The sequence below is a fragment of the Pleurodeles waltl genome, chromosome 2_1 (genome assembly GCF_031143425.1).
Source record: "Pleurodeles waltl isolate 20211129_DDA chromosome 2_1, aPleWal1.hap1.20221129, whole genome shotgun sequence".
Classification (NCBI taxonomy): Eukaryota; Metazoa; Chordata; class Amphibia; order Caudata; family Salamandridae; genus Pleurodeles; species Pleurodeles waltl.
In genome coordinates, this window is record NC_090438.1 from 126,353,473 (window position 1) to 126,377,790 (window position 24,318).

A 24,318-nucleotide genomic window follows, 5' to 3' on the forward strand; every position below is an offset into this window, starting at 1 on the left:
GATTTTCCAAATAATTACACGCACACACATTCTGTCTGTCTGTGACCCTCTCTCTCAATCTCTCTTTGACACACACATAAAACATACACAGACAACATGGAACATTTGCAAATGACAATAGCTTACATTTCACATTCAAGGTCACCATTGTTCCAAATGGTGGGGTAATATTTCTAATAATGGAAGATGCAGTTATGATAAATCCTCGTATGGAATGTAATTGACATCATGTTTTTAATGCAGAGAACATTATTTTAATGAATATCCTAAATTACTATTGCCTAACCCAATGTACGTCAAAATTGACTTTTTGAGGGTAATGAGAGTGTTTTATGTTAGTTAGTTCATTATTAGTTTTATTCGGTGTTTAACTTGGCAGACACCAAATAACACAAAAGTGAAAAGTATTTTAAAAAATCTACACCATTATTGCACATATTGCAAAGTACAAAAGTCATCAAAAATCTTTAACACCAGTCCAAAGGTCAGTTCAATAAAGTATCATTAATACAATGGGCAAAAGCTTAACTAACAGAGAAATTCACAAATTAGCAAAGCCTGGGCACTGGTCCCGTACAGTCCTCAATAACAAGTGGTTGTAATGTAGATCAGAATAATATAATCTAAATCCAGTTCTTACACCAGGACAAGAAGTACTATTGTTGGATATCACCTGTGATGTACAATTGTAAGGTTCTTTTTCAACTATATTCGAAAAATTCTGATTTCGGCCAGTACAGTTCTCCTTGGTTTTCTTTCTGTCTAATTATATCCATCACTATGTTTTTCTAGAGTATTAGGAGATTTGCATTTGATCCCACTTTTGGAGAAATTATATGAAGGGAGTATTAGCTGTATGGGCAATGTTAGTTGTTTTTATGAATTATGTACATAAGAGTGATGTAGGTAGAAAATAAAAACAGTGGTAAGAATACATAGAGATAGTTACATTGCTAAACTACCTGGGGTCTATAGATTGGGACATGACAAAGCAATAGGGACTTGCTGGTGTTACTCATTAATACACTGTGGCTAATTAAACTTAGGTAATGTGGTATTTTGAGTTGTAGCAATAAGGCCTTAAATTGTTCAGCTACTTTGTCTTCACTCCAATTTATGTTGGAAAGTGTACTTTATGCTTTCTTGGAGCAAATAATTAAATGACCCAAAGAAGATGTACTTATTAGAACATTAATGTTTCCTTTGTTCTGTTTGACCAATGTTTTTTCATCCGATGCGGATGATAGTTTGTCCTGGTAGATTTTAACTTTGTATTGTAAATAAAGCAGTGTTTTTAATCATGCCTGTAATTCCATGATTCACAGCCCTGAATAAGCTATTTGATGTGTGAGTGAAACGCATTGACTGTTCTGCTTTGTTTTAATGTTAAGCATCAGGAGTGTAAATTGTTTTGCTCCAAATTTAAAACATCTGAAATGTTTCCTGGAATCAATGGACTGAATAATGTTATGGTTGGTGAATGTTGATCCCGTTTTTGCTGCCTCTCCTTTTAAAATTAAATTTTGGGGCTTTGGGTCTTGGGCAGCTGACCTATGGAGATGGAAAACATATGCTTGTAATTAAGAGAAGTAGTAGGTTAGTGCGGTTAGATATTCCTTAGTTGTCCAATTATTGTTCATGTTATCGTAATATAGACCTCCTTAATTTGTTACACCGTAAGCAGTTCTATAGGAAAAGGGCCAAACTCTCAGTAGTTGGCATCTTACGGCTACTTAATGTAGTTCCTGTCTTCCATTTATAGGTTGGTTCACAAGATGTTAACATATTCTAACTCATACTTTTAAAAGGGGCTCAAGCCAATGGAGGAGCCATAGTCCGAAGGTAGACCAAAGGTAGACTTCATTCAGTCCTCTTTAACCACTTGACACTAAAAATAATTTAAAATCTTTACCAGTATGTTTACACCCTCACACTGGTGTGAATTTTGGGAGTATTTCTTCCCATTCCCATCATGGAAACGAGGGTACTTTTGCCACTGGGAGGGTGAAATCTCCAAGTGTTTCCAGGTAGAAATTGATCAAGAAGATGTTTGTGACTCTGAGCTTTGAGTTTGTTGGTGCTCCCAGTCTTTCCAGCACATTCTTCTTATTGAAAATACACTCCCTGCTCCTGAGAGATGAATGAGCTGTTGGTAAACCTATGCCATGCTGAGACAATAGTGCAATCACATTCTGTGGATTTCAACGTTGAAAATCCAAGGCTTTGTGAATTGAGCCCATAGTTTTAAAGAGGTTGTGGCATGTTTATTGTACACCAATCACTCTGCAGATGCTGGAGAGTCACTGTTCTGTCAGACGGTGACTATCAATAGACCAAGTGTAAGAGGCATCCAGTTCATCCAAACTTCTGAATTCTAGTGATTCCTCGTGCCTGTTTGATCAGTCTCTTATTTAGGAGGCGGGCCCTTTGAATAGTTAAAATATTATCTAGTGTAGCAGAGTCTTGTTCTCTAAGTCCCTGTATTCAGATCATTCATGACATAAAATGGTGGCTTCTTCAACACTTTTGAAATGTTGCTCGATATTCCCATCTGCATCAAACAGATGTAGGGAAATGTTACCTGGAGGCGCATAATTGATAATTTCTAAAAAGTGCCCTCAGAGGAAGCCGAAGCTATACAGACCTTTTGAACTGGGCAAGCTGCATGTACAGAGTTTTTTTTCTTCAAAAGTGCACTATCCATCCTATTGTTTTCTCTTTTAAAATGAGTTTTGATATTTCTTGATACATATAACTATCTGATTTTTTTTTTTTATTGGTGTACAGTGGCTATGGATAATTTAAATATACACAAATGACTGAAAGATAAATTTGTGTAATCCTACTCTACGTGGTTTAATAATCTCAGGAGTCACAATGGAGTGCTATGCAAATGCAATTACATTACAATAATCATTATGGGGGTGATTCTAACTTTGGCGGGCGGCGGAGGCCGCCCGCCAAAGTTCCCCCAACAGAATACCGCTACGCGGTCATAAGACCGCCGCGGTAATTCTGTGTTTCCCGCTGGGCTGGCGGGCGACCGCCAGAAGGCCGCCCGCCAGCCCAGCGGGAAACCCCTTCCCACGAGGAAGCCGCCCTCCGGAGTGGGAAGGGTGCGACGGGTGCAGTAGCACCCGTCGCGATTTTCAGTGTCTGCATGGCAGACACTGAAAATCTTTTAGGGGCCCTCTTACGGGGGCCCCACGACACCCCTCACCGCCATCCTGTTCCACAGGATGGCGGTGAGGGGGTAGGAATCCCCATGGCGGCGCAGCAAGCTGCGCCGCCATGGAGGATTCCTCAGGGCAGCGGAAAACCGGCGGGAGACTGCCGGTTTTCCGTTTCTGACCGCGGCCATACCGCCGCGGTCAGAATGCCCTTTGGAGCACCGCCAGCCTGTTGGCGGTGCTCCCGCGGTCATTCACCCTGGCGGTCAATGACCGCCAGGGTCAGAATGACCCCCTATGTCTTGTTGCTGTGGACTAGACTGTTGGATACAGAGAAGTATACACTTGCGGTCAGTGCACAAACTAGGATTTAGAACTAAAGGGAAAACACTGAATGCGCTGTCTTAGGAGCTGGGTTTGAAAACAAGCAAGCAGGATTATCTGTTTTTAATAAATGTGGGCAATGTCCACAATTTTAAAGGGGATATTGTGATCTGCCTTGCGATCATTCATGGGCATACCTATTGATCTCAAAAGCTCCTGAAGTAGCAATTTCACCCTTGATATCTTTGGATCAATTAAATCTTGAATGTTTATGACTTGAGAATCTTAAAGCTCATTCACAGTGAAGGCCAACACTTACTGGTAGGCCATAGCTCTTGGTAAAGAAGCATTCATGCTACTAGACCAGCTCTATTTAGTCTGTTAACCATATTTTAGTTATGGATGTTAAAAGAAGTTACTACCAGTTGTGCCATCTCATCTGGAAGTCATGTCACATTCACGTTGGTCGTACTTAGCATAGTGAAGTGGGATTCATTAGGGGTTCAGTCATGGTAATCAAGCACTGTGTGATCATTCTCAGGCACATGGGGTCTAGTAAAATGTCTGGGGAATTGTCTGGAGAATTATTTGCTGGTCTTACGGGATCCTACTCAACAGGTGCTTACATCTTCTGCCCTTTCATCCAGCTCACCAGCATTTAGGTATTACAAGGGACAAAACACAGTCCTATGTTACTCAACTTTATTTGAGTGTAAGACATCAACTTACGTTGATCTCTAAAGAGATAAACCTTGAATTCAAAGAAACATGTCTATAATGAGAAAACAATTCATGCACAGCCTTGCCATTTATGCATTCAGAATTCACCATGATGTAGTCAAACACACTTTTTTCATTGGTAGCAAATATTAATGTTATTGATGCTTATTTAAGGACAATCTCTTGTAATTAAAAACCCACAAGCCCAGCACCGTATATTCTCACACCTACAGTATCAATACTATGATTTGCTTCCTATGATATTTGTAAGAAATGGTTCACATCCAGTGCCCAGATTACTAAATTGAACCACCACTAGCACTTGCTCAATTCTACAACTATCCCAATTTCCAGTTTTACATTTATCAGCATATTTGTTATCAGTGCCAACATGAGCATTGCGCCTGCAGCAGGTATCCGGCCTAAAGAGACTTCAATAGGACTTTACCTCAACCATGTCAAAAAATGCAGATAAGCTGTGACTGACATATTCAGACAGTAGAGAAACATGGTCCTGTGGCCAAGGAGCAATAGTTTAACAGATGGAAAGTGTCACCGCTGTGCAACAGCAAGTTATGGCATGCAGAAAAAATCTCAATTACCACAATACTAAAAATACAAATGTGGAGTGTGCAGGACTGGACTAGAAAAATGTCAGCGCAAGTAACATTTAGATGCCAGGTGTCAAGACTCATTCCTGCAGAATATGATACAATCTGCAGATTGAGGGGCAGGCAGTGATACCTTATTGATGCCTGTGAGCTCTGTTGAGAAAGAAGGGTGCTCAGAAGTTCAGATGGTGCTGGAATCAGAAATATCCCTCCATAAACCACCTTGTCTAGGCACCATTGGTGATACTATGAAGGACTGACTCATTAATTGTGGCCAAGGGTTACTCTATTGTTGTTCACCAACTCATTATCACCCACAACCATCCTTGAATCTCACACCTTGGCTCTTGCAGATTCATGCACATCTAATCCATTGTTCATCTTGTCCTTCATTCTTCTTATCCATTAATTTACCAAGCTCGGCAGGCTCAACACTGTCAGCCTTCAGAGGTGCTCGTCCATGGTAAATCAATTCCAGGTTCATCATAATACTGAGCATTTGTGGCTGAAATACAAATCACATATCTTAGACGTCCAGGGTCTGGACAGCTGTAAGACCAGAGGGAAGCAGAGAGATTAATTTAACATGAAGACGAGAAGGGACAGAGCATCATTCAGCGACATTGCAGAAAGAGCAGCAAAAGCAAGTTGCAGGATGCACTGGAACCTTGTGAGGACCTGGCTGCTTCTTCTGCTGTTCTGCAGCTAGTCTGTGGCTAAGAGCTTATTTGCAGTAAGCAAGAGTTTGGTTTCTACAGTAACCTCAGCTTAGCTACTTAATAATCAATTTCATTTTTCTTGGGCTTAGAGGCCGGTGTAACAATTATCATTTAGCCACTACCGTGCTTGTTAATGTCTCATTACAGCGGGAATAATTGATACCTATCTTGAGGAGAATGCCACCATTCTGTTAATATGGGCAACTTTTTGAATCGTAAATGGATAAGGGTGATAAATCGAGCAGCTCTAGCTGCATTTCACAAGTATTTGCCTTTTATGCTTACAGCAATAAATAAAGGTAACTGCTAGTAGCTTGATTGACTAGTATGGCTTCTGGTACATGAAAGTCTAAATTTCAGGGCTTATTCAGGAAGAAATTTTGGAGTATGTAAAAAAGTACTCCTGTTGTACTATTTTATGTACTCTTATATGACTTTGAGAATTTGCTCCAACATTTCTAAAATGTGAATATTCATGGTTTATGTGTACAAGTTAGTGCAGTAAAAAGGACTGTGTCCTCTTTGCCCTTTTGCTCTTAAGGAATTGGATGTTTCAGGACCAATTAAAAAAGGTGAGCAAAAATACATACTCATAAAAGCTTTTGTGAGTCACACCACTGGATTAGAAAATACTGAATAGAAAAACCTAAACACATAACAATTTTCATTGTACCAGTTTTTCAATATGGTACCAGAATAGTGTGGCCAAAATATTCTCTAACACAAAATATGGTGTCCTAGTTACTGTTTACAAAATATTGTCCCACTGGAGATGATAGAGAACAGGAGCCTGAAAGACAGTAGGATAGAGGAAAGGGAAGGGAACTAGTTCATAAGAAACAAGGAGAAAACAGGTTAAGGAAACATAAATAAAGGAGCCAACAGGAAAAAAATCTGCAAAGGATATAAACAGAAGGCTGAATCCATATATATGGGAGGTAAGGAGGATAATCAATCTGGTCCCTCTTCAAGCAAAGCTAGAAAATGACCTGCCAAAGACATGTAAATGTGCCCTGCAAGCATGCTGGCAAAAGGTCTCCCTTTCATGCAGAAACCAATGGGCAAACCGTTTAATGAGCTTGAATTGTCCCAGAAGTTCTAGTTCAAATAGCACTGCCAAAACAACAATCAAAAGAATGGTTACAAAATGTGTCTCTAGCTTAGGGATAAACCCAAAACGAGATGGTAAAGCCACTGAGTAAGAAGCAATCAAATGAGATTTGTTGTTTTCACTGTAGTAAGTCTGATAGTCCAATTGGATAACATAGAGTTACACTAGCTTACGTACTAAGTGGTTAACTAGCTTGTGGGACCACCAAACATAGTACTCCAATGTATTGAAATAATTGATACTTTAAACCTAACTTAATGCTGAAGTCAGATTTAAAGTAACCTTTAATGCAAGGTGGCTTTAGAAAGTCACCAGTATCTTTCCCGAAAGTTCTGGTACCGGTTGCTGATTTACTACAGTGGTTGTCACCTGACACAACCTGGTGCCCTCCTGTGAGGAGGATTTAGGGCTCGCAAGAAGAGGAATAAAGGGTCTGCTGAAGGAATGAGGTGTGACCTAACCTCTGACAGGATGAACCAAGGGCAGTGGCTACAGATGGCCCAGCTTGCTTTAGGTTCACACCTCTGAGAAGCAAATTAAGTCACACCATAGCCTGCCCACACCTTTGCAGAGGCAGACAGGCTGGTATCTCCTCCAGAGTGGTTAAACCTAATATAGAACCCATTTTCCAGGAAGGGTGGGCAATTATACTGGACCCTCTTCGAGAGAGTGCCCGTAGTCCTGACCCAAAGAAGAAGGGTCCTGACATTTTGGATTTCGGCAGAGAGATACACTGTGGGATTGTTTAGTGCAAACCCCACAGGAAATGATGTCAGAAGGGATAGGGTTGCACTTTGAAATTATAGCCCCATTGGCTGCGGAGTCCTAATCACCCACCAACTATAAATTGGCATAAAGGTGTTACCCCTGGCTTCCAGCCTTAGCACACTGCTGGACTCCTAAAGGACAGAACAAGAAGGACTGCACCTGTTGAACCTGTGGACCTCAAAAAGAAAGGCTGGACCAAGGAAGTCTGAACCTGCTGTGCCTGCTGAACCAATAGAACACTTCAGAAAGAGAAGGGCTGCTTCTACTCTCGACTTTATGGAGAGAAACCCCAATGGCTCGACCTGCCAATGTGCCAATGGCCAGGGAGTGGAATCCACAGGCTAGTTGGCTGGCTTCCTGTTAAGCATCAGGGACATAAAAACTCAAGAGACTTGCACCTGAAAGTGCCTCTCTGTCATGACCACACAAACTTGCCAAGTCAAATCAAAGAAGTGCATGAGAAAAGCAAAGAGATATCCTCAGTGGAGACAGCAAAGCCCAAACTGGAAGAAGGTTTGCAGAGTAATCTTGCGCTCATTTCAAAGGAAGAATCAAGAAGAGAAGATCCAAGATGGCCGATGTGAGTCCGGTAGGTTAGTAACAGTTCTAGTCTTGCAATCGGTTGGTTGCTAGGTTACGAGCTCTCCAGCTGGAAGCCTTGCACTTCAACTGAGGTCTGACAGGAATCAGTTGTGTGGAGAGAGAGCGTGCTTCAGAACAGAAACTCCTGTGAGGTAAAATTACATTTGAAGATTATATTACAGAAAACGGATAAATATTGTCAAGGTTTATTCGAAGAGTTTGATAGTAGACCGTTCCCGTGGAATTCAGCAAGGCTACAGAGTTAATGTACGAATTAACCTTATGTTTACAAGGTTCTTGTTTAAGATATTAAAGTCAAAGAAAAAACGAACTTTAAAAGAGCAAGTATCTACAAATGTCAAGGTTATAAACAAAGGCCAAGTTTAAAGGAGAAACTAACTGTTAACAAATAAGCATTTACAAATTCAATGGTAATAAACCAAAATAGAGTTTAAAAGAGAAATGAACTTAAATAAACAAGCATTTACAACTACAAGTTATCGACAGATGTCAAAGTAAGGAAGGAGAAACTAACTGTAATAAACAAGCATTTACAAATACAAGTTATCAACAAATGTTGAAGTAAGAAAGGAGAAACAAACTTTAATAAACAAGCATTTACAAATACAAGTATTGACAGAAGTCACAATAAGACAGGAGAAATTAAATAACATCAGCTGATTTGAAGAACGCATTATCACCAATTATATATATATATATATATATAGCAACATAAAACCAATCTCTAACAAAGGTTGAGAAGTTCTTCCAGAATCAGTAATAAGCATTTTTTTAAGAAGAGCTATCATTTATAGAGAGAAGCAAGGCTACAGAGAACTCAGGGTGAGTGAAGAAATAATAGAATTAAAGAGAATTAAGTGTTGAGAGTAGAAAGTGAAAAACTGATGTTGTATGTCCCTAGTAATTGCGACTGTGACTCTTGCAGGTGCTGTATCCAATCTTAGATGTGAAGAGGCAGACTGAGTACTGGCGTTCATCATCTCTGTGGCACTCTCTCTACCATCCCATTCCCCTTTCCCCCTCCGGGGTATTCAGCACGAAGGATTAATATTCGTTGTGAGTAGCTTGGGTCGGGACTGAGGAGTTATCTTCTGCTTCTGAGGAAATCGAATTGAAGTATCCTGACAGATTGAAGTGCCATCACCCTAATTTTAGGGAAAAGACAGATTTCCTCCTGAGCAGAATGGCAGAAGGAATTGATATAAAAGCATTAGCCACTGTTTTGGAAGGGTTACAGAAACAATCAAATAACACCATAGAAGAAACAGTCCAAATAAAACAGCAAATAAATGAGTTAGGGAACACCGCTAAATCAAATGAATCTGTGTTTTCACAAATCCCTAGCCCTTCACAGTCTGCAGGTATATCCACTCAAGTAATTCATGCGGTTTCCCCTATTATTCCTTTGGCTCAACCCGAGCGCTTCGGTGGGGATCCAAATAAGGCGCAGATTTTTCTGACCCAATGCTCATTGCATTTTTTATGTAGACCAGTCATTTTTTCCGAAGACCAGTCCAAAGTGGCATTTATATTGTCTTATCTGACAGGAGATGCGGCCGCATGGTCCATGCCAATAATTTCCAGAAATGATCCTGTTTTATATAATTTCCAAAATTTCAAGGAAGAGTTCTTAAGAATATTTGATCGGCGAACTGCAGCTCAAGCCACTGACAATGAACTACTGGAAATCAGGCAAGGTAATAAAGATCTAGTAGCCTATCTGGCTCATTTCAATAAACTCATTGTAGAGACTGCCTGGCCGGAGTCAAAAAGAGGCGCCATATTTTATCGTGGACTGAGAGATGAATTGAAAGATGCCATAGCACAAGTTCCAAATAGACCCACCGAAATTTCGGAGTTAATTGATCTTGTGTTACAGATTGACCACCGGTTAACTGAACGAAGAGCAGAAAAGAGAAGAGAGTATCGACCATTTCCCCTGAGAATTGATCGTGTAAGAAATGATCATACGAGAGCCGGAGAAGGGATAACGATAGAAGAACCAATGCAAATTGGTTCCATCCGAGGTCCTTTATCTAAGGAAGAAAAAGAGAAAAGAAGAGTGAATCAACTATGTTTATATTGCGGTGCATCTGGGCATTTTGTTAAAAACTGTCCCAAGAAACCCAAAGCTCTTCAGTCGGGAAAAGGCCAGCTTCATCAGTAGAGGGAGTTGCCCTGATGAAAGCAGAACCCAAGACAACTCCTTTAGATCAACGAGTGGCGAATACCTTACAAACCGCAGCGCCACATTTGGTACAAACAGTATCAGTTAAGACCCTTAAGAAGGAAATTCGAGGGATCTCAGTTATGATAGACTCTGGAGCTACGGGCAACTTCTGTGATATCAAATACGCTCGTAAAATGGGTATTCGATTTATCAAGAAATCTACTTTGGAAGTAGTAAGAGCTGTGGATGGAACCAATCTTTCTTCAGGACCCATTTCCCATGAGACCGAACCAATTCAGATGCAAGGTTTTGGTGGACATCAGGAGCAGATAATCTTTAATTTGATAGATGCTCCACAATTTCAACTCATTTTGGGTCTGCCCTGGCTTACAGATCATAATCCACAAATTGATTGGAGCAAAAGAACGATCAAGATGAATTCCTCTTACTGCAAAGAGAATTGCTTTCATGATGGAGTGGAAGTGTCCACCAAGTCCCAAGCTGCCTGTTTATCATCACACTCTTCAATGATCTGTGCACTAAAGACAGCAGAAATCCCAAAAGAATATGAGGATTTAGTCGCCGTTTTTGATGAAAAGGAGGCTGAGAAATTGCCACCACATCGACCCTACGACTACAAAATTGAACTGGAGCCAGGTGCGATATTGCCATGTAGCAGAATATACGCATTGACCGAAGCAGAGAAGCAACATTTAAAGGAGTATTTGGATCAATATCTTGCTAATGGTTTTATTCGTCCTTCTGAATCTTCAGTGTTATCCCCACTATTTTTCATACCAAAGAAGGATGGGAGTCTTCGAACTTGCATTGATTATCGAGCCCTCAATCAGGTTACCCTCAAGAATCGATACCCACTGCCTTTAGTGTCAGTTTTATTAGATAAAGTAAAGAATGCTAGAATCTACACCAAATTGGACCTGCGAGGAGCATATCATTTGATTCGAGTGGCCTCAGGGGATGAATGGAAAACCGCTTTTCGGACTTGATACGGATTATTTGAATATCAAGTGATGCCTTATGGGTTATGCAATGCTCCCGCTGCCTTCCAGCATTTCGTTAATGATATATTACGAGAATTCCTCGACCGGATTGCCGTGGTTTATATAGATGACATTTTAATCTTTTCCGACAATCTACAGGAGCACATTTCCCATGTTCGATCCATCCTCACAAGGTTGCAAGAAAACCATCTCTATGTAAAATTGGAGAAGTGTGCATTTCATGTGGAACGAGTTGAGTTCTTAGGATTCATTTTGTCACCAGAAGGAGTTAGTATGGATCCTGCTAAGATAAAGACAGTGCAACATTGGCCTTCTGCTTGCAATGTCAAAGAGATCCAGAGTTTCTTGGGGTTCGCTAATTTTTATCAAAGATTCATATCCAATTTTTCTCAAACAGTTACACCCATTACTCGATTGTTGAAGAAAGGAGTGAAGTTTGAGTGGACAAAAGAAGCTGAAAATGCTTTAAATTTTTTGAAGAATTCCTTTGTCTCAGCTCCAATCTTGCTCCACCCCAATCCAGATGAGCCATATTATGTGGAGGCAGATGCTTCAGATGTTGCCATAGGAGGTATCCTTTCCCAGCGTCATAAAGATACAGGTCAATTACATCCAGTGGCCTATTTCTCTCGAAAATTAACACCACCAGAGATAAATTATTCAATTGCGGATAAGGAGCTATTGCCAGTCAAAGAAACTTTTCGTGAGTGGAGGCATTACATTTTGGGAGCTAAGCATAAAGTGACCGTTTACACGGACCAACGAAATTTACAGTTTTTAAAATCAGCTCGAACTCTAACAGCTAGACAACTGCGTTGGTCCCTATATTTTGCAGACTTTGATTTTGGTATCACTTTCAGACCGGGAAAAGTAAATGGGAAGGCAGATGCTCTATCTCGAATTGATACCGGTGCAGTTAAAGAGCCTCCAGAAAAAGAATTGATTATTCCACAAGAGAAGTTCATATCTGCCATATTGTATGAAAATTTAACCAAAGAAATTCAAGAAAACTTAACATTCGAAGGAATGCTGAAGTGGTCCAAAGAAGGCCAAGGAAGAGAAATCAAAAAAGGTTTGCCATACTTTAAAGGTGCACTGTATGTTCCGACTGTGGAGCTGCAAGAAAAAATTCTTCAGGCTTATCATGACGATCAATTGGCTGGACACAAAGGAATTCAAAAGACTCAAAATCTAATACAACGAGAATTTTGGTGGCCAAAAATTAAAACTCAGATAAGACAATATGTGTAAACTTGTGACAAATGTCAAAGAGGGAAATCAAATAGAACAGCTTCACAAGGTCTGTTAAGACCTTAGCCCACTGCACCCCATGCCTGGTATACTGTTACTATGGATCTTATAGTGGACCTCCCTAGTAGCCAAGGTTTTAACACTATCCTAGTTTTTGTAGACACTTTCACTAAAATGGCACATTTCATTCCTTTGAAAGAAATCCCTCGAGCCCCACAGGTTGCACAGTTGTTTACACAACACATAGTACGCGCCCATGGTATCCCAAAAATTCTAGTTTCAGACAGGGGGTCCCAATTTGTTTCTCGCTTTTGGAAGGCCTTTAGTAAAAGATTAGGAATTGATTCTCGTTACTCTACCAGTTACCATCCTGAAACCGATGGGCAAACAGAGAGAGTGAATCAAGAGTTAGAACAGTATTTAAGACTCAATTTATTCGATAAAGAGAAGGAATGGCCCGAGTTGATGGGGGCAGCTGAATTTGCTTACAATAATGCTGTTCATTCCACCACTGGGTTCACCCCCTTTTATCTGAACCATGGTAGACATCCTAATGTAATGTTGGGTAAAGAAGATGATTCAGTGCCTGCAGTAGAAGAGATGGTGAGGGATTTGCAGACCACGTTAGTTAGGGCTAGAAAAAAGAAAAAACATCATTCAAGCAAAAGACTCATATAAGACTCAGGCTGATAGAAAAAGAAGAGAGAGCCCCATTTATTTGAAAGGAGACAAAGGCGGTCATTCTGACCGCGGCGGGCGCCCGCCATGCGGTCACCGCCATTTGGCCGCTCCGCGGTCAAAAGACCGCGGAGGCCATTCTGGCTTTCCCGCTGGGCCGGCGGGCACCCGCCAAAGGAGCGCCCGCCGGCCCAGCGGGAAAGGCCCTGCAACACAGAGGCCGGCTCAGAATGGAGCCGGCGGTGTTGCAGGGGTGCGACGGGTGCAGTTGCACCCGTCGCGATTTTCACTGTCTGCTATGCAGACAGTGAAAATCATGCTGGGGCCCTGTTAGGGGGCCCCTGCACTGCCCATGCCAGTGGCATGGGCAGTGCATGGGCCCCCAGGGGCCCCATGACACCCGTTCCCGCCATCCTGTTCCTGGCGGTCAAAACCGCCAGAAACAGGCTGGCGGGAAGGGGGTCGAAATCCCCATGGCGGCGCTGCTTGCTGCACCGCCATGGAGGTTCAGCCCTGCCAAGGGTATTCCGGCGGGAAACCGCCGGATCCCCTTTTCTGACCGCGGCTTTACCGCCGCAGTCAGAATGGGCAATGAAGCACCGCCAGCCTGTTGGCGGTGCTTCCGTTGCCCGCGGCCCTGGCGGTTTAGGACCGCCAGGGTCAGAATGAGGGCCAAAGTTTGGTTATCCACTCGTCATTTACGTCTCAAAGGAAATCGCAAATTTCAGCCACGATTTATAGGCCCATTCAAAGTTGACAAGATGATCAATCCAGTGGCAGTTAAATTGCAGTTGCCAGCTCATCTAAAGATACATCCTGTTTTCCATGTCTCCTTGTTAAAGAACAGTCCTCCAAATTTACGTCAAAACTCCCCTCCAATTCCTATCCAGATTAGCTCTGCAGAAGAGTATGAGGTCAATCAAATCTTAGATTCCAAAATCCGTAATGGCCAGCTTTATTATCTAATTGATTGGAAAGGTTATGGTCCAGAGGATCGATCCTGGGAGCCGCACGAGTATGTACATGCTTCAAGATTAGTGAGAAACTTTCATAGAACCTACCCAAGCAAACCTAAATTGGAGAACTGTTCCTTGAGGGGGAGTACTGTCATGACCACACAGACTTGCCAAGTCAAATCAAAGAAGTGCATGAGAAAAGCAAAGAGATATCCTCAGTGGAGACAGCAAAGCCCAAACTGGAAGAAGGTTTGCAGAGTAATCTTGCGCTTATTTCAAAGGAAGAATCAAGAAGAGAAGATCCAAGATGGCCGCTGTGAGTCCTGAAGGTTAGTTACAGTTCTAGTCTTGCAATCGGTTGGTTGCTAGGTTACGAGCTCTCCAGCTGGAAGCCTTGCACTTCAACTGAGGTCTGACAGGAATCAGTTGTGTGGAGAGAGAGCGTGCTTCAGAACAGAAACTCCTGTGAGGTAAAATTACATTTGAAGATTATATTACAGAAAACGGATAAATATTGTCAAGGTTTATTCGAAGAGTTTGATAGTAGACCGTTCCCGTGGAAGTCAGCAAGGCTACAGAGTTAATGTACGAATTAACCTTATGTTTACAAGGTTCTTGTTTAAGATATTAAAGTCAAAGAAAAAACGAACTTTAAAAGAGCAAGTATCTACAAATGTCAAGGTTATAAACAAAGGCCAAGTTTAAAGGAGAAACGAACTGTTAACAAATAAGCATTTACAAATTCAATGGTAATAAACCAAAATAGAGTTTAAAAGAGAAACGAACTTAAATAAACAAGCATTTACAACTACAAGTTATCAACAGATGTCGAAGTAAGGAAGGAGAAACTAACTGTAATAAACAAGCATTTACAAATACAAGTATTGACAGAAGTCACAATAAGACAGGAGAAATTAAATAACATCAGCTGATTTGAAGAACGCATTATCACCAACTATATATATATATATAGCAACATAAAACCAATCTCTAACAAAGGTTGAGAAGTTCTTCCAGAATCAGTAATAAGCATTTTTTTAAGAAGAGCTATCATTTATAGAGAGAAGCAAGGCTACAGAGAACTCAGGGTGAGTGAAGAAATAATAGAATTAAAGAGAATTAAGTGTTGAGAGTAGAAAGTGAAAAACTGATGTTGTATGTCCCTAGTAATTGCGACTGTGACTCTTGCAGGTGCTGTATCCAATCTTAGATGTGAAGAGGCAGACTGAGTACTAGCGTTCATCATCTCTGTGGCAGTCTCTCTACCATCCCATTCCCCTTTCCCCCTCCGGGGTACTCAGCACGAAGGATTAATATTCGTTGTGAGTAGCTCGGTCGGGACTGAGGAGTTATCTTCTGCTTCTGAGGAAATCGAATTGAAGTATCCTGACACTTGCTGACCAGTAGCCACTGGACATGTCTTGGGCGCTGCTGGTGTAGCATTGAGACTGTACCCAAACCCTGAAGAGGTGCTTTACAGGTCCTGGATCCTTTACTGGTGCTAGAGTGCACTCATTCTGCCCACAGAACTGTAATTTGCAAGCCAAAGGCATAAGATAACACTTTTTGGGCACAGAGTCCGAGGCTCAGAGACTACCACTACTTGCCGGTTTGTGGATAACCTTAAACACTGCTGAGAACCAAGACTTCAAACAACTGCTGGACATCGAGCCAAACACAAGCCTTGAGCTACAGAGGCCCTCGCAGACCTCCCCATTCACAAGAAAAGGAATCAGAAAATGTTTTAAGTGCAAATGTAAAACCTTGACTGGAACTAACCCGACACCCACATCCGAGCCCAACTTCCATTGTGGTCATTGTGAAAATGTGACTCTGCCCTGCAGCCCCACGTTCAAGGCTCATAGACTACCGCTAAGAGTGAAAGCTGTGATTTACAAACTTTTTAAAGGTTTTTGAAGTGAAAAGTAGTGAGTTATGAAAATCTTACAAAAAACATAAATCTGGTTCCCTTTGTCTGATTTTTGTCATTTTGTGTCTATTTGCAGATAAAAAGATATACTATTTTTAAAAATTGGAGTAGGATGTTTATTGTGTGTGTTTCTTACTTATTGAATGTTTTGGTATTGATAAATGCTTTACACTTGTAGTCCTTTGGGTTAAGCTTCACTGCTCCTTGCCACAGATACCCAGAACTGAGCTAAGGTTTGATTTAAAGAAACCTGACTGGACCTGATACAGAATAGTAACATTATTACTTGGTGAAGTCACCCCAACTAATAATCCACTTTCTCAAAGTGGTTAATTTATGGGGTAAAAGAGGTTAGAAAGATAAAGGGAAAATAGTGGGATACACTCACATACACTCACGTTTTTAGCTGAGGTGTCCAGGATAGTGCGAGAGTGGAAGGGGAATGGAATGAGAGAGTTAGACTCACTTTTGTATTGGAAGGTATTTACCTCTTTTCTATAACTGGTGAAAAGTATGGCATGCAGATAAGGGTCAGTTTTTTTCATTTATGTAGGGAGGGGCTATGTTAGTGGATAGATGAAAAAAACATTGGCAAATCCAATAGGTTTAGTTGTTTGGCTTTAACAATACAATCCTATTGGATTTGCCAATGTTTTAGTTGATGCTGTTCACCAAACAGAAATTAATGGTTATTTCCAATGCTGGACAGCATCAGCAAAAAACAGAATGTAAGTCATCAAGTCAAAAGGATGGTGAAAAAGCTATTCTTACAGGGTGGGACAAGCAAAAGAAGAGGAACAAAAGTTATCAAACAAGAAGCAAGCAAGTGGGATTCACAAGAAGCCAACCAATTATAAGTAATAAACGGACGCCAAGCTCTCTTGCAAACAGATTGAGGATTACATTTCAAACTTCCTCCAAAAGAGAATATATAGCTCAAGCCTAAAAATTATTACTAAGGGACACCAAGTGCAGCAATCCAAAATCAGAACTACATGGGTGGAATAGCTGTACTAGGATGTGTAAGATGATAACTGACAAAATATGTATTCATATAGACATCATCTGAGAAGGATTCAGTATTTCCAATACTTTAGATTGTATTATATACGGAAATGATCATACTAAATCTTCCTACAATGTAGAAATCCGTGATTTTGGTGTCTTGGCACCATGGGCACCTGAAACTATTCAGTCTGGGAGTGTCCCAGGCTAAGGGAATTTTGAGGGGATGTGTTATTGGAGCGTTTGGGCAATGCTCTCGGAATGGCTTCAGGATATTATGTTAAGATAGCATTAACAACAGGAGAAGTGAGGTGGAGAAGGATAGTAAACATTAGTTTTTTGGTTCCCTAATGACGTGATCCCTGATTGCTCAGAAATGGAGAGATGAATTGTCGTAGATTGAAGAAGACTGGAAATGGAATATGAAATAAATAATAGACCTGAAAGAACATTTATGCAAATTGAGGGTCACACCACACCAGGACACCAGGACTATTTTCAGGATTCAGTACATAATTTATAAACCACTGATAATTACTTCAGCATTTACCAAAATGACAAGGATTATTTGTTGTTAGACATGTGAGCCTCAGGGTGGTATTTCCCCAACTGTTTGCCTACTTGCATCCCATTTTGCTGAATTGGTTTTTGCTGGCCTTGGGACTCTGCAGTTTACTACTACTAACCAGTAGTAAAGTGCTTGTGCTCTCTTCCTAAAACATGGTTTGATTAGTATAACCTAATTGGCATATTTACTTTACTTAGCCCCTAGTGAAGTGCACTACATGTGCCCAGGGCCTGTAAATTAAATGCTACTAGTGGACCTGCAGCACTGCTTGTGCCACCCACTTTAGTAGCACTTTATAACATATACCAGGCCTGCCATTGCAGCCTGAATGCACTGTTACACTGCCATGTCGACTTGGCATTTAAAACCCCTAGCCATGCATTAAACCTCCCTTTTATTACAGATAAATCATCCATACGGTAGGTCCTAGTTGGCCCATGGGACAGGGTACTATGTAATTAACGGGCAGGACATACACTTTTAAATTTGATATGCCCTGTGAGTGAAAAACTCCCAAATTAGTTTTTCACTAATGTGAGGCCTACCCCTCTCTTAGGACAACATTGGGGATTGCTTATTACATTTAATAAGATGTAATTCCTGACTGTGAAGGGTTAGATCTGTCATGTTTAGTACCTATGGAATTGTAGCGATAAATCCTCTCTAATGCTAAAGTCAAAGTTACTGTTACAATTTTGAAAATGCCACTTTCAGAAAGTTGGAATTTTCCTCTTCTTAGGGCCACATGTACAAAGATACAAAGATCCGGTTTTGTGATTTGCAAACTGCGAGTCTTAGCGACTCACAATTTGCGAGTCACAAAACCGGATGTACAACAGTGCCAATGACACTGTCTGCGATTTGCAATGGGGTCACAATTGACCTGCCTCATGAATATTCATGAGGTAGGTTGCAATTTGCGACCCCATTGGGAATGGCCACCCTCACAGGTCTCTGTGACTGCTTTTAAATAAAGCATTTTTTTTTTAATGCAGCCCGTTTTCCTTAACGGAAAATGAGATGCATTTAAAAATAAAAATGAAAAGTTTTCTTTTCGTTTTTTCAGAGCAGGAAGAGGGACCCCTTCCCATTTGCAAATGGGTTAGCACCAGTTTGAAACTCGTGCTACCTGTAATTGTTTTGTGACTGCATTCATGGTCACAAAACAATGCTACATCGCACTGCGACATGCAATTAGGAAGGGAACGCCCCTTCCTAATTGTGACTCGCAAACCTATTTTCCGATTCGGTAAATAGATTACCGAATTGCAAAATAGGGTCTGTACATACCAAAATAGCTTTTTCCTGTTGCAAACAGTCCGATTCTGCTAATTGGGACGTTTGCAACATGAAAAATGGTACGTACATGTGCCCCTTTGTCCAGTGTGCCTGCAGCCTGTATCCAATACATGTATGGCAGAGGTCTTCAAACTGGGGGGTGGGCCCCCCTTGGGGGGCCCCAAGTGATCCCAGGGGGGCGGCGCCAAACTCTGGCCAAAAGAAATATTATACAGATAACATGCCTTTGTTTTGAGCAGAAGCATGTTATTGCAGTTTTAAAAAGGTAACCGTACTTAACGGAAATGTTTAAATAGGTTTAGACCTATTTAAACATTGCCATCTTTCTCAAATAATTGTGAAAAATTCTGAGGGGGAGCCCAATGTTTTTTTTTTTCAACTGGGGGGGCGCGGCATTAAAAAGTTTGAAGACCACTGATGTATGGGGATGGATGACAGCTGGGTTGTGACAGGTCACCACCACGAAGGAAGCACATGCTGATCTTTGAGTCCCCCAGGGGGACTCCAAAGAGATTAACATCAGCACACAAGGAGGAGCGTGCAGACGTCACCAGGATCAATAAATGCCTGTAGCGGAAGGAAGGGAAGGGCGAGAAAGGAACCCTGGAAAGGGAGAAGACGGACGACCAAAGAAGAAAACGAACAAAGACCCAGTGGAGATGGGATCATGAACACCAGCCCTGGACCAGAGAACGAGATCCAAGGAGCAGCGGAGAGGCTCGCGAGATGCAGAGAAGTTAGCCATGTCCCTGAGGGACATGGCTACACCAGGTACATGACTACTTGCGCGGTCAGCCCTCGCCGCTACTAAAACTGGTGGGACGGTCAGGAGGGAACGGGGAGCAAGAGGGCAGGCACACCCTGGGGCACCTAATTATTCAACCCTAAGCACGCTGAGAGCCACAACCATAGAGAAAAGGGACCGGAAGCCCTGGGGCACCTAATTATTCAACCCTAAGCATGCTGAGAGCCACAACCATTGAGAAAAGCAACAGGAAGCCCTGGGCACCTAATTATTCAACCCTAAGTCGGTGAACCTCATTAAAAAAAGGGAAAAATAAAAGAAAGAAAACCCACAACCAAACCACAGAGGACCAATGACTCCCCCCCCCGCATGTGTAAATAGTTGTGCTTCACAGAGGGACTCCCACACAACCCCTGCCCCTATTTACATGCAAATAAAAATAAGAGAAAAAAGAACAAAAACAAGTGAAAAACACTGACAAAGGCTTGTTGTTCTTGTTTCTCCCCTCACCTCGCTGGCTACCTGAGGGCGGGATACCGGTAACATCCTGACGACCTAAGGAAATAAAAGAACAAAAGAAACTGTAACACAGAGGAGAAGGAGGGGAATGAAGAAGGATTAGACTTACAGAGTTGAATATATATATAACTATATAGACTGAATAGGATTCTGTTTGGGACTTCAAATAAAGACAGTTTGAATAGTCCTCCCTATTTTGGCCAATTTCTTAGGGATAAACAGAAGCCCCGGTGACCTCCCTGGAAAAAACCCTATGACATGGGTCTTGTGCATTCTCTCTAGACAGCCACACATAAAGGGAGCTTAGGTGTGACTAATGAGCCATCAACATCTGGGCAGGATGGGAGGGAGTGGCTGGGCATAGTCTCACAGTTACACCTGAATAGGCTGTTCCATGTCCCCACACAAAGGACTGCTAAACCCACTGTAGTGTATCTGGAGCCAGGGTAGGAAGGGAGGACCTCTGTGCACTTTAAAGCCCTTCTTTGAAGTCTCCCTCACTTCAAGGAAACCACTGGGTGAAAGAACTGGCCTCCTGACCCTACTAATTCAGTACACTTCTGGACCTGTGGATACTCTGTCAGGAAGAAGGATTGTTGTGCTGCTACAAGGACTACCATTTTGCTTGACTGCTGCTCTGCAAAAATTGCTTTCTTGCTGTGCTAACATGCTGCCTGCTTCCCTCCTTGCCGGGGTGAGAAGGACTGGACCCACACCACTTGAACACAGAACCAGAGTGGCTCCAAGGACTTGCTGAAGTCTTAGGGTCCCAGAGACTTCCAACTCATCTCCTACAGTGTTGGATTCTAGCAACTGTCTTGACCTGCCAGGTAGTGCTAATCTAGTCCTGGGCCCTTGGAAGTGGGTATAAAGTGACCAGCCAAGAATCAATGCATCAACGCCACTGTGCCACACTGAGTTGGCGCATCTCCATCGGTGTCAATGCATCACTGCTGATGCAAGGATATTGCATCACCGTCTGTGCAGTGCATCGCCTTAATTTCTGACGCATCTCCAACTTTGCATAGCTTGGAACCGACACATTGCCCCAACTTCAAGTATTGATGACGACGCATCGCCTCCTCTGCTCGTCACATGCTCTTCTCCTTCAACACAAACAAGGTACTGTTTCAGCAAGCCAAGGCTTGCGCCTGTATCCTACCCGCACTCCATCGTTGTTGGCCTTACTTTTCATATTTGACCTGGTTTAGGATTACCAGATAGCCCCGGTTGGAGCTTTATGCTTTTATGCACTACATTTCAGTTTATTCTTTAAAAATTCATATCTCAAGTTCTACTTATTGGATTTTTGTTGTTTTAGTCTTGTTTTGTTCATTAAATTAACCTTCATTTTCCTAACCAGATGTGATATCTTATTGTGTGGTGCTTTCTCATTTTTACTAGGTGACGTATTGCACAAATACTTAACGCATTGCCTCTTAAGTTGATCCTGAGTGTTCTGTGCCAGGCTACTGGGGCAAGCACAGGTTAATTTAAGGTGTGTTGGTGACTTACCCTGACTAGGACTGTGGTACCTGCTTGGACAGGGTGCATCTCCCTGCCAACCAGAAACCCAATTTCTAACATTTGTTGTAAAGGACTGATTTCTTTCTACTACATGTGTAGTTGTATCAGTGTTGATCCCATTACTTTGATTTGCCCTAATTAAAAATAAAATAGCACAAGCTGATTTTAGCCTTGCTGACCTCCTTGGCGCTTATCTTCATTTGGTACACCTAACATGTAAGTATGATGTCAGAATAGGAGCCCAACTGTTTCTGATGTTATATTATGTGTACCAGACAGAGAAATCTATGGAAATTGATGTAAACCACAATAGAGTTCAAATATACCATGAATTAAAAAATAATATACATCGAATGGTAACAGTTAAGATGCAAGTCAGAGCGAAAGGATACAGTGAAATAAAAGATGAGAAAAGACTGTTACTCACCTGTCAACCCCATTAGAAGACATATAGAATGCTTCCCAGTGGACGGAGAGAAATGAGAGTCACTTGATAAAAGTACCACACAAGTGATGACCAACGGAAAACACTGGAAAAAGTTAAAAAGATGATGGGACTTGTAATCACCCAAATAAGGTTTCAAACTAAGAAGGTTATTGAGAGCAATGGAAGAGAGGTTACTATGAAAGAAGCAGTAAAAAAAAAACACACCATCTCTGTTGGCTATCAGTTTAAACATCTATAAATGTCTGTAGGTACTGGTCAATGAATGCAGGCCTCAACTAAAAGCCATTGGTGAATCCACACTCCTAATTCAGGGTATGCAAGATTAAACAAAAGCATTGGCAAATCCAATATGTCTCACTTTTGAAAGGCATTAACCAACCCTTCTGCTTTGTCAATGCGTTTTGTCGATGCTGAAAAGCCTCAGCAAACGAAACAAAGATTACCAAAGCTAGCTCTTGCAAAATAAAGCCAGACATAGAAATGAAAGGGAATTTATATTCAATGTCATGTTGTTTATTCAGTTCCATTTTTTTGTTTTTGTTAAATGAAAGCAAGGTCAGAGATCTGTTGGCATGAAAGTCTAAAAACCATAATAAAGAGGGCTGTTTGAAAACTGGAAAGTTTTGGAATCATAAAGCCAAAGTAATTTTATAAATAAGAAGTGGGTGTCACAACAGAGACAATATTCAACAACGGAAAGAATGAAAGCACCAAAAAGAACATGCTGTTTACAACACAGCTCGAAACCATGTGCATGTATAGCGAGGAACAGGCAAGGTGCTTTTGTAATATCATATTTATGTACAAGCTTCCACCTGTGGTCCCATAAAGCGCCAGAAAAGGGAGAAGACTGATTTATTGATGCATTAATCTGTATTTACAGTTTTTATTCACAAACAAGCATAATTGTCTGTTAATTGCAGTGAACTAAAGAGCAATCAAATGTTTTGAAAATAGCCTAGAAATATTAAAGTCTTTTAAGCACAGGTAAATGGTAATTTAACTTTTTATTACCTGCAGAAAAAACATTAATGAAAGCACTTTATATCAAGGGTTGGCATACTGTATGCAGCTGAAACAAGGTGTCCTTAAGTAATTGCATATATAGTATAAAATGTGCTGCCCACATTGAGGCAAAGTTAATTGTGCACCGTACTTTTGTTTTCGTGCGGTTTGAACATTAGTCAGCTTTGTTGCTGGAGGTATGGTGGCACGAATTCAGCACATTTTTTATCGCGGATGTTCCTGGTCATAAAATATACAATAGCTACCAACATTCACATGCAAAAAAATTGAACTGTATAGATGTAGTTATTTTCTGTTTTTCAAAGTAGGACATGCTTTACTCCGAAATTAACCTTCTGGCAAGTAATGGATTTTTTTTACAACTGTTAGTAATGGTTTCGAAATTACGATCTCTACCTGCACTGGGAGTCTGTGGGAGTCACAGTGGAGCCGGTAGGTAAAGAAATATTTCTGCTGTTAGCAGTGTGGCTACACAGCCTTGATATACCACCACCTTCAAAGGTAAAGCTTCTGTTTCAAGCTTACCTGTATGTATTTTTCCTTACTTGCCCACTTGTTTTGATCATATTTGATTTTAAGAATTCTTGTATAGAAGTCTCTCAAATACACTGTTTTCTTGGTTGATGGGCATATTTGCCTGCTGCTTTTCTGACAGGCTTTAAAACAAGAACACACAAAGCCAATACATCTCACCTTTCTAATGTGTACGTAAAGCTTTTAGTTTTTCCAATGTTTGTCTGTAAAGTGTTGCTTTAAAAACCATAAAAGAAAAAAACATTTTAAAATTCTGGTGGAAAAGCAAGCACCTATCATATCGTATCTCAAAACTGTAGATTGAGGTCAATGTTTTCAATCTTTATCATTTTTTTCCATCAGGAAAACCTGCACAGAATTAAAAAATAATAAGGAAGTGTCAGAAGATAAAGGGAAACACTTGACGAGGCCTAATTTACATGTCATGAGATTCACCCATCTGTCTTCTACAGTAGTTCAGGGGCAGTTTATGGGCCTCCGGGAGAAGTGTCATGCCAGGTATACCTTCTGCCTCAGATTTCAGCTGAGTGAGTGCAGTAGATGGCTGTTCCTCCAGTACTATAAAAGCCTTTACCTGACAAAGCTTGTGCTTTCATGCAATATATGGAATGCAG